Below are 13,032 nucleotides of genomic sequence, written 5' to 3' on the forward strand. Positions count from 1 at the left end.
GGGAATAAAGGGATTCCATTTTAGTCCATTGAAATAGGACATACTATGTTGTGTTCATGCTAGAGCGGCACGTCAATTAGTAGACAAACACATACATCAAGAGATATCACACTTTTTTTATATATATATATAGGTGGATACTCATGTAGATCATTTAGGGGGAAAGAAAAACGGCGTTGCCCAATTAGTAGGCACATATTCCTAACTGGACGTGAAATCCATTTACTGTCATCCCTCATATATGTGCCCACAGAGTGGCAGATATTCAGTACAGTATCGACATCATCAAACTATGCTCAAAAAAGAAATAAATAAAAATGGTAACCTCTTCATTCTACCAATGCATCCGTTAAGAGAAATTACTACCACTCGTAGGTCTTAGCTGTAGGGATGCCAACCAAAATAAAGGCACGGGGCAATCACGTATATTCCTATGCCTTTATAAAGTAGAGTTACTACACTGAGAAACATATCTCCACAACAGGCTACTGCGCGTATTTCATTCCCTGAGTTTTTTATACCATTCGTATGTAGCACGATACGCTACAGATAATATAGTTCCGAATTCCACAGGGCTCGTAGTTTATAATAAAAACCGATTACCGTCGCCTTATACAGCTAGACCGCCTGCAGTCCTAAATAAATGACAAAAGAGGTAGGTTACTCAATTATCCTCTTTTCTCACTTTCCTATCTCGCCCTACACTGGTCTCGTACCTGCTTCTTTTGCGTGGATCAGCGTCAAACGGGTCCAAGGTTTCTCACCGTCATACCAAAATGCCATATCTCACCTCCATTTTATATAGTGCCAATATCGGCCCACTCACCAGCCCGCTCGCAGTAACATGCATTTACAGAAATAAGCAGACAAGACAACTTTTTTGTTGGAGAAAAGTATCTGCAGGTTTATTAGCATATACACATGCCAACAAGGTGGGTTATCTTACAGGCGATCCAAAAGGCAAGCCGCCCCTCGCGACCTACCACCTGATGGGCCAATTTGCAACGTGGCCTTAGCCAATCGTTGCTTAGCGGTTATGGGAGGAGATAGCCCCTCCCAATTCCGGTGAACCATTGGTCCACCCTGTTGCTCACACCCCCCCCTACGAGGGGCGGAGTGTTCAAGCGACCCCCGGTTGTACAGGTTTCCAACCGCCCGTAGGATAGCGGGGCGCCGTAGTACCCCCAGGGTCCACCGCACAGACTTCCTGGGGATATTAGGCCTCAGCATCCTTTGTGCTCCTGAAGAGGGTACTCCCGGGTACCTTTCCGCCTCTGGATCGCCCTGTAACTCCGCCACAGCCCTGGGTGTGGCGACCGTCGCAGCCAGGGCCCCCCACCAAGGCCGGCATTCCTCCTAGCTGTTCCTACTTGCTATTACTAGGGTCTCTTCCCTATTCAGAAAAAACAGGTCCATGCCAACGTGGACCGCTGACTCATAAGTCCAGCAACACCAAGTGAGTTTGGCTTGTAGCACACACGAAAAAGGCCAAATCTCTGCTCAAAATATTTACGCATGGCGCAGCAAACCTCGTGCGAGCCAGCTGCCTCACTGTCCCAGACAGGGCAACATGCCACTGGGGTTCGGGATAAGCAATCTGACCACAGAGCTCATCTGTCACCAACGTGTGGCCAATTCCCCTTGTGTTCCTCCTCTAAGGTGCATGCTAGCCCCAGAGCCCAGACAAATTAACAATACTTCTCCATAGCTCCCCGGCGACACAGCATGGTGTCACAACAAGATGGAGGGAAAGAGTGTGTTACCTGTGGAAGGTACTGAAAACCTCCATGAAGGGCCAACTGGTGCAGTCTACCCTGCTTGCTGACCCAGTGACCGGACACAGAAACCCGGTCCCTGCTAACCACCCGTGTGAGCCTTGATACTTACACCAGGCCGGTGTCGGGCTATCAGGTTTAGTGTCACCTGCTTTGCTGAGATCCCATTGGGGGATCCGCTGGGACCCATATGTGTCCCTGCAAATACTGCGTCAAGCACTAGGCCCCTAATGCCCATCTCCGTCCCACAAAGACATCTGAGAGCCCGATGCCGCATCGCAGCTTAGGTTAATGACATAGGGCCCCGCACCCCCAGTCAGTGTGTGTGACCTGCATTACTTGAAAGTGACCAGAAAATGTGAGTGGCTGGTCCTGTCCTGTCGAGGCTTGTAACTGGCCGTTCCCACCTAGTAGTGACTGTCGTGCCATGGGAAGAGTGACATGAGCACGGGTGTCCCAGAGTACCGGCCCGGTAGGAGGGGGAACTACCAGAATGCAACTGGACCCATCTTCGGCAGTGGGAACGCCATCGAGTCAAATGACTTACTTGGCAGATCTCGAGGATCAACTCCTTGTCCATGCCTGCCCCCATCACATAATACATTGGTTGGGCAGCCCACCGCTGGTCGCAAGCTTCTCCATCAAGCGTATGAGGCCAGTGAGAGATTCGCACAGGCAACATCCCATATAACACTGTGTAGGGATCTCCTCGTGTTAGACACTTGTGCAAGTCGTCCCCCTGTGCCTGGCCTGCGTTGTACCCTAGGAAGCTTAAACAAGCAGCCTATACAACTGTATGTGCATCCTGAGGCACTATGGGAAATAAAACTTCCTCATCTTACTACCTGGTAGGTGAACACTGCCAAAGGAATCCAGACTATCTTACCTGAAAACAACTAAATTGATACTGTCTGGGTGAAAAGCTTACCCAAGCACCTAGCCAAGGGCCCTCCCTGCGAGTCAACCCCTGAAGAGGGACTTAGACTGAGGAAATTCCTGTCCCTTGCGGACCCTTCACGAAAAGACAGCTAAAGCAATCGCCTACATGGGCTATACCGCTTGCACAGGCAAAAAAGCTGAGAAGTGCACAGTAATAGCTTTCTTGCAGCCAAACAAGAAAAAAAGTCGCCCCCATCCATAGTTACCAAGGTGTCAACTGCTATTTGTGACATTTCCATCAATACAGTGCACTATGAGAGACATAAAAGGACCAGAATAACACTTCCGTGCCAGCAATCGAACATGAAGCTGAGTAAGACCCCAATCAGTAAATACACCAAACACTAACAAGAGACTCTAAAAGGCCAAGGATAAGGCTGCATTATGTCAGAAATTCCCGAGCTAGACGTGTGCCTGTGTGAAACAATGACGTATATACGCTAGTTTGGGAGTCAAAGTGCCAGTCAATGCTGCTTAGTTGCACAAGACAAAGAGGCCACAATAAAGCTTGCTTGCATAGTCCACCACGAACTAGCCACCCTTTATCAGAGCTACCCGGGATCAACCGCTATGTGTGACATTTCCATGGAACAGTGCACAAAGAGAGACATTGGTTCTTCCACTGCAGTTTGTAAAAAAGACTGTTATTACCTGCCCCCTCTGGGCCCTACCAGTAAATCCAGCCAAACAATTGCAGGCCTACCTGCTAAGACACAACACAAACTGGGTGAAACGTGCCAATAAGTGTCCAACTTAATCTGTGCACGAGAAATTAAACAAACCGATAAATCCACAGGCAAAGTCACCAATAAACTTGACTTACTCCGTGGCGTCGAGCGGTCCTCTCTGAAAGCCAGCAGTGCTGAGGATGACAATAGAGGGACGGTGCCGCAGACCAGAAACAACCACCCTACTCAATTGAGCATCGATAACTTACTTTTGCAAAAACAGTGGCGGGCCATAGCCGCACCTCCTGGAGTCCAGGCTTGACTCACCTTACAGGGTTAAAAGATACCAGTAAGATAGTGTGTGCCCCGCCGCAATTGAGCAGGGAAAATCGTGAGGGCCCCTCCACCCTTATGGGACCCGGGTGGATGACATGACACTAAATTATTATTAAATAGTGTGTCCAGGTATATAATGCCCGGCTAGTTACAGGAGTTCAATAATAGCTGAATTGAACAGATCCAATCTATCAACACAATAATACTAGCTGCACTTAGTAACGTAAGCACTCCTACGATCCCTATCAAGAGGAGGCATGAGCGTTGCCTGGTAGAAACATGTGCATGGGACGATTTGTCACAAAATACATGTAACAACCTTTACTACATGTTATAAAAACATGCCCCATAACACTAACGGTGAAAGCTTTTACCCTGCCAACGTTGTGAGGCTTCCTGGTACATCCGGTCGAAAGCAATAAAATATTTTGCTATCCCGGGGGCTGGAACAAAATAGCATGTTACAAGAAACCAAAATGTGTATAGCTGGCTCTATAAGGCAGGGGTAAAGTAAGTACCGCACACTGGAGGGACTATTGTGAAGCGCCTTGACACATTCGAGTCTCTGATGCACAACTAAATTTGCAGTAACCTTGCTTGTGTGAATAAAAACACTTCCACTCACCTTTTGTAAATAGGCAACTCTAGCTGTGTGTACCTTTTACCGAACTCATGTAGTCCCAAGTCCTATGAAAAGAAACTGAATCGTAAGCAATGATCTGACACCTACGGGAAGTGTTCGCGCTAAACAAAGTCGCGTTAGAATAAACGTAGCACAGCTCCTCCCAGCCGCGTGAGGATCAGGAAACAAGGCTTGAATGAATAGAAAACTGATTATTTTATGCAGCGCTCTGACACCTAATAAAATGTTAGCGCTGTCAGAAGCCTATTAAATGAACATCGCTCTGGCTCATGCTGGGCAGCATGGGGGAACAAAGAACATGGCATGTAAAAATGAGACTGGTTCCTCGTAAAGCGCTCTGACACCTTCCGTTGATGTTTGAGAAACCTCAGCCCTACCAGTCACCTCCAGATCAGACACCACCTCCTGATCGGACGCCCTCGCGGAGATAGACGGTCTGCTGCTTCAACTTATAGACATAGATGCCTCTCTTACAGACAAAAGAGAGGGATGCAGACACCCTCCCTACTGCTGAAACTATTGTAATCTGTACAGGATATAATCGCGTTAGCTCAAGGCCAACCCGGGGGTCGAACCTTGCTACACCGGAATGATTGGAGCAAAGGCGTAGTACGCTACTCCAGCTCGAAAAATCTTCTGCCTGAAAAAGTATGTAGAAGGTGGGTAAGGTGCATGCTAACGCAACTGCCCCCTGGCGTCCCCGTGGTACCTAGATACTAAATCGCTTAAAAGGAAATACAGTAGTGTAACAAGAGGACGCTAACTACTAAGGCATGGGAAGCTCATGTACATTGCCCAAGTTCACATGACGCGGAGCGTAGTAGACGAGTTCGAACCCCGCTCCACAGGAGAGTGCCCTAGCCGTTAAGCCAGCTGGCAGGCCCGAACTAGCACTGAAGCTGGACTGACCGTGTCCTGAGCGTTGATAAACTGGCCACTCCTGCTTGTACCGTATCAGAGTAACATAACATAAAACAGCAATGGGGTGCTTATAAAACCTACATACTCCCGCACTCTGCACAACCTGAAAGCGGTGGCTTCACCAGAGCAGCAGGCCCAGCCGTGTGCAGTTACTAAAACCTAGAACACGCTTGCAGGGCGCGCGTGTGCACGCACATGGTTTGACGCGCATGTAACCCCCATACCTTACCGAGAGGAATAAAAATGCCCAGGCACGCAACACCTGCACCGAGAAAAACCTCCTGTGCCCTGGATGCCGAGATACCTTAAGCTTGGAAACCTTGAGAAGCTACATCAAGTAAATAAATCCGTAAGCGTTAGGCGGTGTCTCACATTCGAAAGCGAAGCGAGCACCATGGGCAAAACCCCAGAAATCGGGGAGAAAAATCGTGCTGCCAATCCTGCTCCGTACCAGCTACCAACGGAAGACATGTCCAGGGAAAGTCGGAACAGCAGGAGAGCCTGCAAAGGCCTAAGTCGTCAAGAAAGCCACCCGGAGCTCCGCGAGGAAGCCAATCGAAGGGGGGAAGGCGACCATGACAGGCAAGGGCTAGAAGACTACTTATTACACCGCCAGGGAAGAGAGGAAAATTGATGACCAAATGGGTGTGGCCGAAGAAAGCGGCTCGAAACCCGTAAAAACCCAATAACCGCCGGCCGGTAATGCGTCTAGGGAGTGCATGCGACAATCTCCGCTCCCGGGGTAGTCAGAGCAGTGCGGCCCAAAGGCAGGTCCGTGCACACCCGGCTCGATCTGAATCATCCATGAGGGCGGCCATCCAATATGTGACCACACATCTCCCTTCGCAAATAGCGCCAAAGGCGACACCGTAAGACTGCAGCGAGAAACACTTGTCCACAAAATTGCCTCATTGCATGCCAGCAAACGTGTTCCCCGCAAATGGAAAGACGAAGAAGAAGGTAGCACAATGCGCCAAACCACCTACACCGGCCCATCTTCCAACATCGCTCATGTAAATGACCGCACTCGAACACCAGCTGACTTAGAAAATGGCCGCCCAAGGACGCAATTACCCACATGAGCCTAACAGTGTCCCACAACTGCCCTCGTAATAGGACGCACATGGACGCCATTACCCACGTGTGCAGGACAAAGCAAAACATACTGCCCTAGTAAATGGCCGCCCACGGACGCCATTACCCACGTGTGCTGGACAAGGTAATAAAACATACTGCCCGAGTAAATGGCCGCCCACGGACGCCATTACCCATGTCTGCCGGACAAGTTAATAAAACATACTGCCATAGTAAATGGCCTCCCACGGACGCCATTACCCACGTGTGCCGGACAAGGTAATAAAACATGCTGACCTAGAAAATGGCCGCCCACGGACGCCATTACCCATGTCTGCCGGACAAGGTAATAAAACATGCTGAGCTAGTAAATGGCTGCCCACGGACGCCATTACCCATGTCTGCCGGACAAGATAATAAAACATACTGCCCTAGTAAGTGCCATACTGCCAGAAAGTGACCCACATACTGCACTTGTAAATTCTCGCACACGGGCGCCATGATCCGCGTGCGCCGACATTTCGGAAACATACTCCCCATGCACTAAAGCCAGTACTGGCCCCGTAAAACCTTCATAAGGGTTGGTTCCTGGTGCGGGCCACTGACGGGGCCCTATTGATCCACACTTTGCGCCAACTAACCACAAAGCAAACTCGCCCACTGAAACACACCGCGTGGAGAAGGTACCGATGGAAAATAGATGTAGTCATGTTTTAGGTTTAAAATAATTAGACGAAAGGGACACCTTACTTCTGTCATGACTTACGCATCCATATATGGATCATGCAATGAAATCTGGAAAAATAACACATTTTTGGTTACTCTTCCAATAATGTGAGCCACCCAGGAATCAAACCAGGGATTAGATGATCTGAACCTGTGTGCAAAATTGCCTAGGCAGTCAAGGAATTACAAATAAACTAAACAAGTGGGAAACCAAATCAAGGACAATTGAAAAAGTATATGGGTAATAAAAAACTCACTATGTTTTAATAAAAACACAATTACAATTCATTGATCAACACATACAATGTACAATAAAGATTAAATTAAAACAACTGAATACTGAAAAATCACAGAAGGAATGTTGCATTAAAAACAATGACCCTAATGGTTTATGACAAGAACACCAATCAAGGGGTGCCTATAATCAATAATACAGTACTCGACGCGCGTTTCGGCGACTGAACGCCTTCCTCAGGAGCCACAAAAACAATCTGAAATGATAATACAAACACATTACATAAGAAAAAACGGTATTTTATACATTTTAAGGAGTGGCAATAAAAACATGCATACATCGTTCTATATTACACTTTAACTTAAAAATGACATTCTATCTATACAAGGGAAACAATTGTCACCAAGAGAAAAGGTTTCCCGAACCACTTTGTTTACTTTATGTTCACTGATTTGTACATATAATCTGATATTACAAGAGTACACCACACAATTAATTTCTAAACTTGTTAGGATACACTATGAAAACAAAGGCCATGAAAACATACATTTCGCTCTCGCATGTTTAGTAGATTCATGCAGTCAGGTACGATGATAATACTTAGAACAACTTAGCAGGGACCCGTGGAATATTATTGCGCACATTGACTCTATCACCATTACATGCGGCATAAGAATTTTTGAGACCCGAGACGATGTGGGTTCTCTTTTTGATCAGAAAGCGCTAAGTATAGGGCTTCCTGCGTTTACATGATTGCGCTGTAGTTTACAAATGTGAGGCGAACGGAGTCCTATTTCTATGCCCGTCGTCGTTTGTAGTTCGTCAAGCATGACCCAATAGGAGAACCTATTAGATTGGGCCATTTATTTAAATAGACCGTTATCTAGAGGTCCGTTGATTATCATTCTACATCCTGACCAGCCGTTCTTTCAGCGCGTCCGAGTGCGCCAACACCGGGTACATCACACTTCACGGAAGGTAAGAGTCGCATCCTCTCTGTTTTCCGCCATCACTATGGGAGAGATCCCCTGTTTAGCCTTTTTTCACATGATAGCGCTACACTATCACAGAGGCATATAATGAGATTTCATCTGTATCCTACAGGCCCGACCGCCCCGGATATTTTAAATTCCATTCATAGCGGATTTTCGGCTAAGAGCACCAGCACGGAGATTTATATAGCCGCTTTAAAAATGCCTCACAGCATCCCAAGTATTTAGGCACTTTTTCAGCTATCTCCAGGTGAGCCATGTGTCTTTGTATTACGTCTTGCATTATCATTAATGCCCCTAGCAGGCTGTATTAGCTCTGTTGGTTTTGGTCGGTATACTTTCAAAGTGCAGCACACGTTTGCTGACAGTCTGTACACATTTTCTATATATTGCAGGTGTGACCTCTAAGAATTGAAACCGTCAAGCCAAACTGCACGTCCGTTATTTCACATATATTCTTAAAAACGGGTAAGTTTCCAGACGCGTAGTCTCATTAAGTGGAACTGCCTGACAGCTTCAAAACTAGCGTTCTATGCAGCATTACATTGCATGGAAACTTTTGGTCGATTTCGTGTATCAATTCTCCTCCTGCACCTTAAATATAATGCATGATAGCCCGCCCTTTTTTCTTAAATTGAGCGAGCCCATTAATCAAACAACGATCTACACCGAATTTTTGTGATAAATTCTGACCATCGGATGCATATCTGTTTACAGATTTTAATCACTTGTATAAAACGTTGTGAACATCTCCTATCGTCGGAACCAGATTAGTTGCATCTATTTCCAGAGACATCACTCTGCAGGTATTATGCCTATATATATTTTCTTGTAAACGTCCTCCCCCCCCCCCCCACCCATTCTTGTGGCCCGTAAATCGTGATACCACTGTAGAACAACTGGCATAAAAGATATAGTTTTTTAGATGAAGCAGGCCACATTTAATTATGTATGTGCGCACCATTTTCCAACGGAATGAGGAAGCAACTAATTGTTTAAGCACCCCTGAGAAATAAGAAATACGCTATTATAATCCAATAAATGCTCTTGGCTGTTTGCACCAATGCCACTATTGTGCCCAAATCTCGTAACAAGTGTGTATCCCCCCACCCTTTTCTTTATTCATTTTTTATATAATTTTTATTTTTTCATAAAGATTGAAATTGGTAATTCTTTTAAACATCGTCTCTTCCCGCTTCCCTTTCCTTCCTGTTTTAGATGAAAATTGGTCTAAATATATACAAACCTTTGAGCATTGACCGAGCAAATCCCTGGTCTATGTTAAGTAAGTTGTTCTAAGTATTATCATCGTACCTGACTGCATGAATCTACTAAACATGCGAGAGCGAAATGTATGTTTTCATGGCCTTTGTTTTCATAGTGTATCCTAACAAGTTTAGAAATTAATTGTGTGGTGTACTCTTGTAATATCAGATTATATGTACAAATCAGTGAACATAAAGTAAACAAAGTGGTTCGGGAAACCTTTTCTCTTGGTGACAATTGTTTCCCTTGTATAGATAGAATGTCATTTTTAAGTTAAAGTGTAATATAGAACGATGTATGCATGTTTTTATTGCCACTCCTTAAAATGTATAAAATACCGTTTTTTCTTATGTAATGTGTTTGTATTATCATTTCAGATTGTTTTTGTGGCTCCTGAGGAAGGCGTTCAGTCGCCGAAACGCGCGTCGAGTACTGTATTATTGATTATAGGCACCCCTTGATTGGTGTTCTTGTCATAAACCATTAGGGTCATTGTTTTTAATGCAACATTCCTTCTGTGATTTTTCAGTATTCAGTTGTTTTAATTTAATCTTTATTGTACATTGTATGTGTTGATCAATGAATTGTAATTGTGTTTTTATTAAAACATAGTGAGTTTTTTATTACCCATATACTTTTTCAATTGTCCTTGATTTGGTTTCCCACTTGTTTAGTTTATTTGTAATTCCTTGACTGCCTAGGCAATTTTGCACACAGGTTGTTTACCCTGCCCTAGGAGTCTAATAGAGTATTACCCAGGGGGTCCTTGTTATTCTCGACGTCTATTAGATGATCTGAAGCCTGACAAGTTATCCATTGCGCCACCAAAGGATGATGTGTGCGGTGACGCCCAGAGACCCCCGATGTGGCGCGTTAAAAACACATCACAGCATAATCGCCGAAAATTGCAGGCTCTGAACGCGACCTCGAGGCTGGAACCCGGGTCTCCTGCACCAGCGTCGGCAATTATGGCCATGTTTCGCCGATATCTCCTTAACTCCCGCAGTGTGGCTTTGTGTGCTGCGCTCTACCTCTTCCCCCAACCCTCGATGCTAAATGGGGGGTGGGGTGGGAGTCATGCCACTGCTGACCAAGGAGGGGGTTCTGAAATCAAGGCAAGCCCCCCGCTAGGCATGCGAGGGGGGGACAGCATGGGCAGCTCGAGCGCACCGCCGTGAAATAACGGGGAGGGACAAGGCTGCGACCCTGTAGCTCACTTGACGACAGGGTTCAAGGAGGCCTTCTCCACGCCACACCCTCTGCCTAATACAGTGACCTAAAGCACCCTATCGTGCCTGCGGCATCGGGCCAGACTATGCTCTTCCCCCGCCGTACTCCACCTAGCATAAGGCTCTTCACGATGACCACTTTGCTTGTAAACACACGCCCGCATGGTAGCGCCATATTGCAGGGTTTGGTGGTGCAGCGCTGCATCCACAACCAAGGATCGACACCCAACCTAAATTGGGCCCCCTGCTCCATGACGATGGGGGGAGGGGCGGGGGTGTTACCGCTAAATCGTGGTGGGGGGGCGAGGGACTTCTGCCCCTGCCTGACGGTAACGCAATCCAGGGCATCGGGAGGTGCAGCGACCCATTTTATAAACAAAAGACAAGGGGCCATACAGAGTCACGGTGTCGACCCCCAAACCACGCATGCAGCCGCAACCCCGCACCACAAGGCCACGTTCCTGCCCCTTGACATCCTCACCTCCGCGGCCCGAGAACAGGCCGCTCAGCCCAGCTACGACCCCCAGAAAGGGGGGAGCGGGCACGAGGGGGTGCTACTCACCGAACTAACTAGCCGAGTAGCCCCCTGGGCATCAGACGTCGAGGAGGTAAAGACACCTACTGTCTGGGCATACCCTGAAAAACTCTGGACGTACACCCGCCGGCATGCCCCAAACAAAGGAGGTAGTGAGATCAAACAAACGGCGCCACCCTGTGGCGAAAACACCTCCCGCACCCCGACTTCAATTCAATTTGACTTTATTCGGTTAAAAAAATAATAACCATAAAAGTACATTAAAAATAGTTCATAATGATACAGAATCAAAATCAATACATAGTACAAACAAAAAGAAGAATTCAGGTTAAACATGGATTAAATTTGAGTGCAAATTGATTTACGTAATCTAAAAACATTACTAAAAAATTCCGAAATGCAGGCAACATTAAAAATAACGCCTAATTTCTGAAGTTCCAGGAAGGCAACCCTACAACGTCTCACACCCATTTCCCTTAGAATTGGAATAATCAATCTTTTCCTGGGTAACATATAGTATTTACAGAAAAATATGATATGGATGTCAGACTGTTCCGATTGGTCATCACATGGGCATTTAGTGAGATTACAAGGCCAACAATTCATTACAGGGAAGCTTAGGGCCCTAAAAAGGATGCCTAACCTGAATCGGGTCAAAATGAACCGCGAAAATTCTGTCAAAGAAAGGGTTAGGTATGGTTGGATTTTCCCTTGAGTTGATACAGGTAGATGGGCTAAGACAGTTTTCTTCTCATGTTCCACTGACATTCTACATTCTTCCAGGTGTTTCATACATTTTATTTTTAGTGCCTTTCTGGTAATGTTACACATGGACAAGGGGTTGTCATAATAGCCCATACAGCCAACACCTCCAAGGAAGTCCCTAATGTAAGTGAACCATCTTATCTTCCCAACATAATCCAAACTTAGTCCATCAGTTAGGATAGCACGGTTCAGTACACATCCATCACTAGTCCAGGCCCTATGCCACAACAGTATTGGTTGAATTCTAATTGTGCCTTCAATATAACATTGACCCAATTCCGTATGGCAAATGTAACTAGAGGCACTCTCAGGTACAGCTAAGATGTGTCTCAGGAATTTATTTTCGGCCACATGTATGGATTTAACATTTTTATATCCCCACAGTCCCGCACCATAAACCGCAATAGAGACACAGGTGGCATTGTAGATTTTCAAAAGTTCTACAGTGGGTTTTTTCCCCATCTTTTTTGCAAAATTTTTAAGGGCAGTAATAGATTTGCAGAACAGGGCTTTCCTTACTTTTATCGCTTCTATCCAATTCCCTGCTTCGTGAAATAAAATACCAAGGTAAGAAAAAGTGGCAGTATTGTCTATAGGGCTTGCATTAATAAAGATCCGCCTCCTTCTTCTGCTAGCTCCAGGGCCACAGTTCATGGAAAATGTCTTGGAGCAGTTGATTTTCAAATCCAGGTTAGTCATGAATGCATTAAAAGATGTTACGAGACATTGCAGAGCCACCGGGGTTCGAGCCATTAAGACCGCATCGTCTGCGTATAGTAACGCAGGAATTGGTCTTTTTGCTACCCTAGGCATGTCACAAGTTGTTTCCACTAGGGCATTCTCTATTCCATTTATATATACCAGGAATAAGAAAGGTGCTAAAACACAACCCTGGCGTACCCCACGTCCAATGTCAAAAGATCTAGTG

At 46.1% G+C, this 13,032-nt stretch overlaps 1 long non-coding RNA gene across 1 annotated transcript; it reads left to right on the top strand.

The window, feature by feature from the left end:
• Nucleotides 1–8,165: 8,165 nt before the first annotated feature.
• On the top strand, nucleotides 8,166–10,201 carry LOC144771881 (uncharacterized). The gene is made up of 6 exons (XR_013599531.1): nucleotides 8,166–8,295; nucleotides 8,422–8,559; nucleotides 8,705–8,777; nucleotides 9,027–9,115; nucleotides 9,528–9,594; nucleotides 9,953–10,201. It is a non-coding gene; the product is annotated as an uncharacterized LOC144771881 (long non-coding RNA).
• The last annotated feature ends 2,831 nt before the right edge of the window (nucleotides 10,202–13,032 follow it).

The sequence above is a fragment of the Lissotriton helveticus genome, chromosome 8 (genome assembly GCF_964261635.1).
Source record: "Lissotriton helveticus chromosome 8, aLisHel1.1, whole genome shotgun sequence".
Classification (NCBI taxonomy): Eukaryota; Metazoa; Chordata; class Amphibia; order Caudata; family Salamandridae; genus Lissotriton; species Lissotriton helveticus.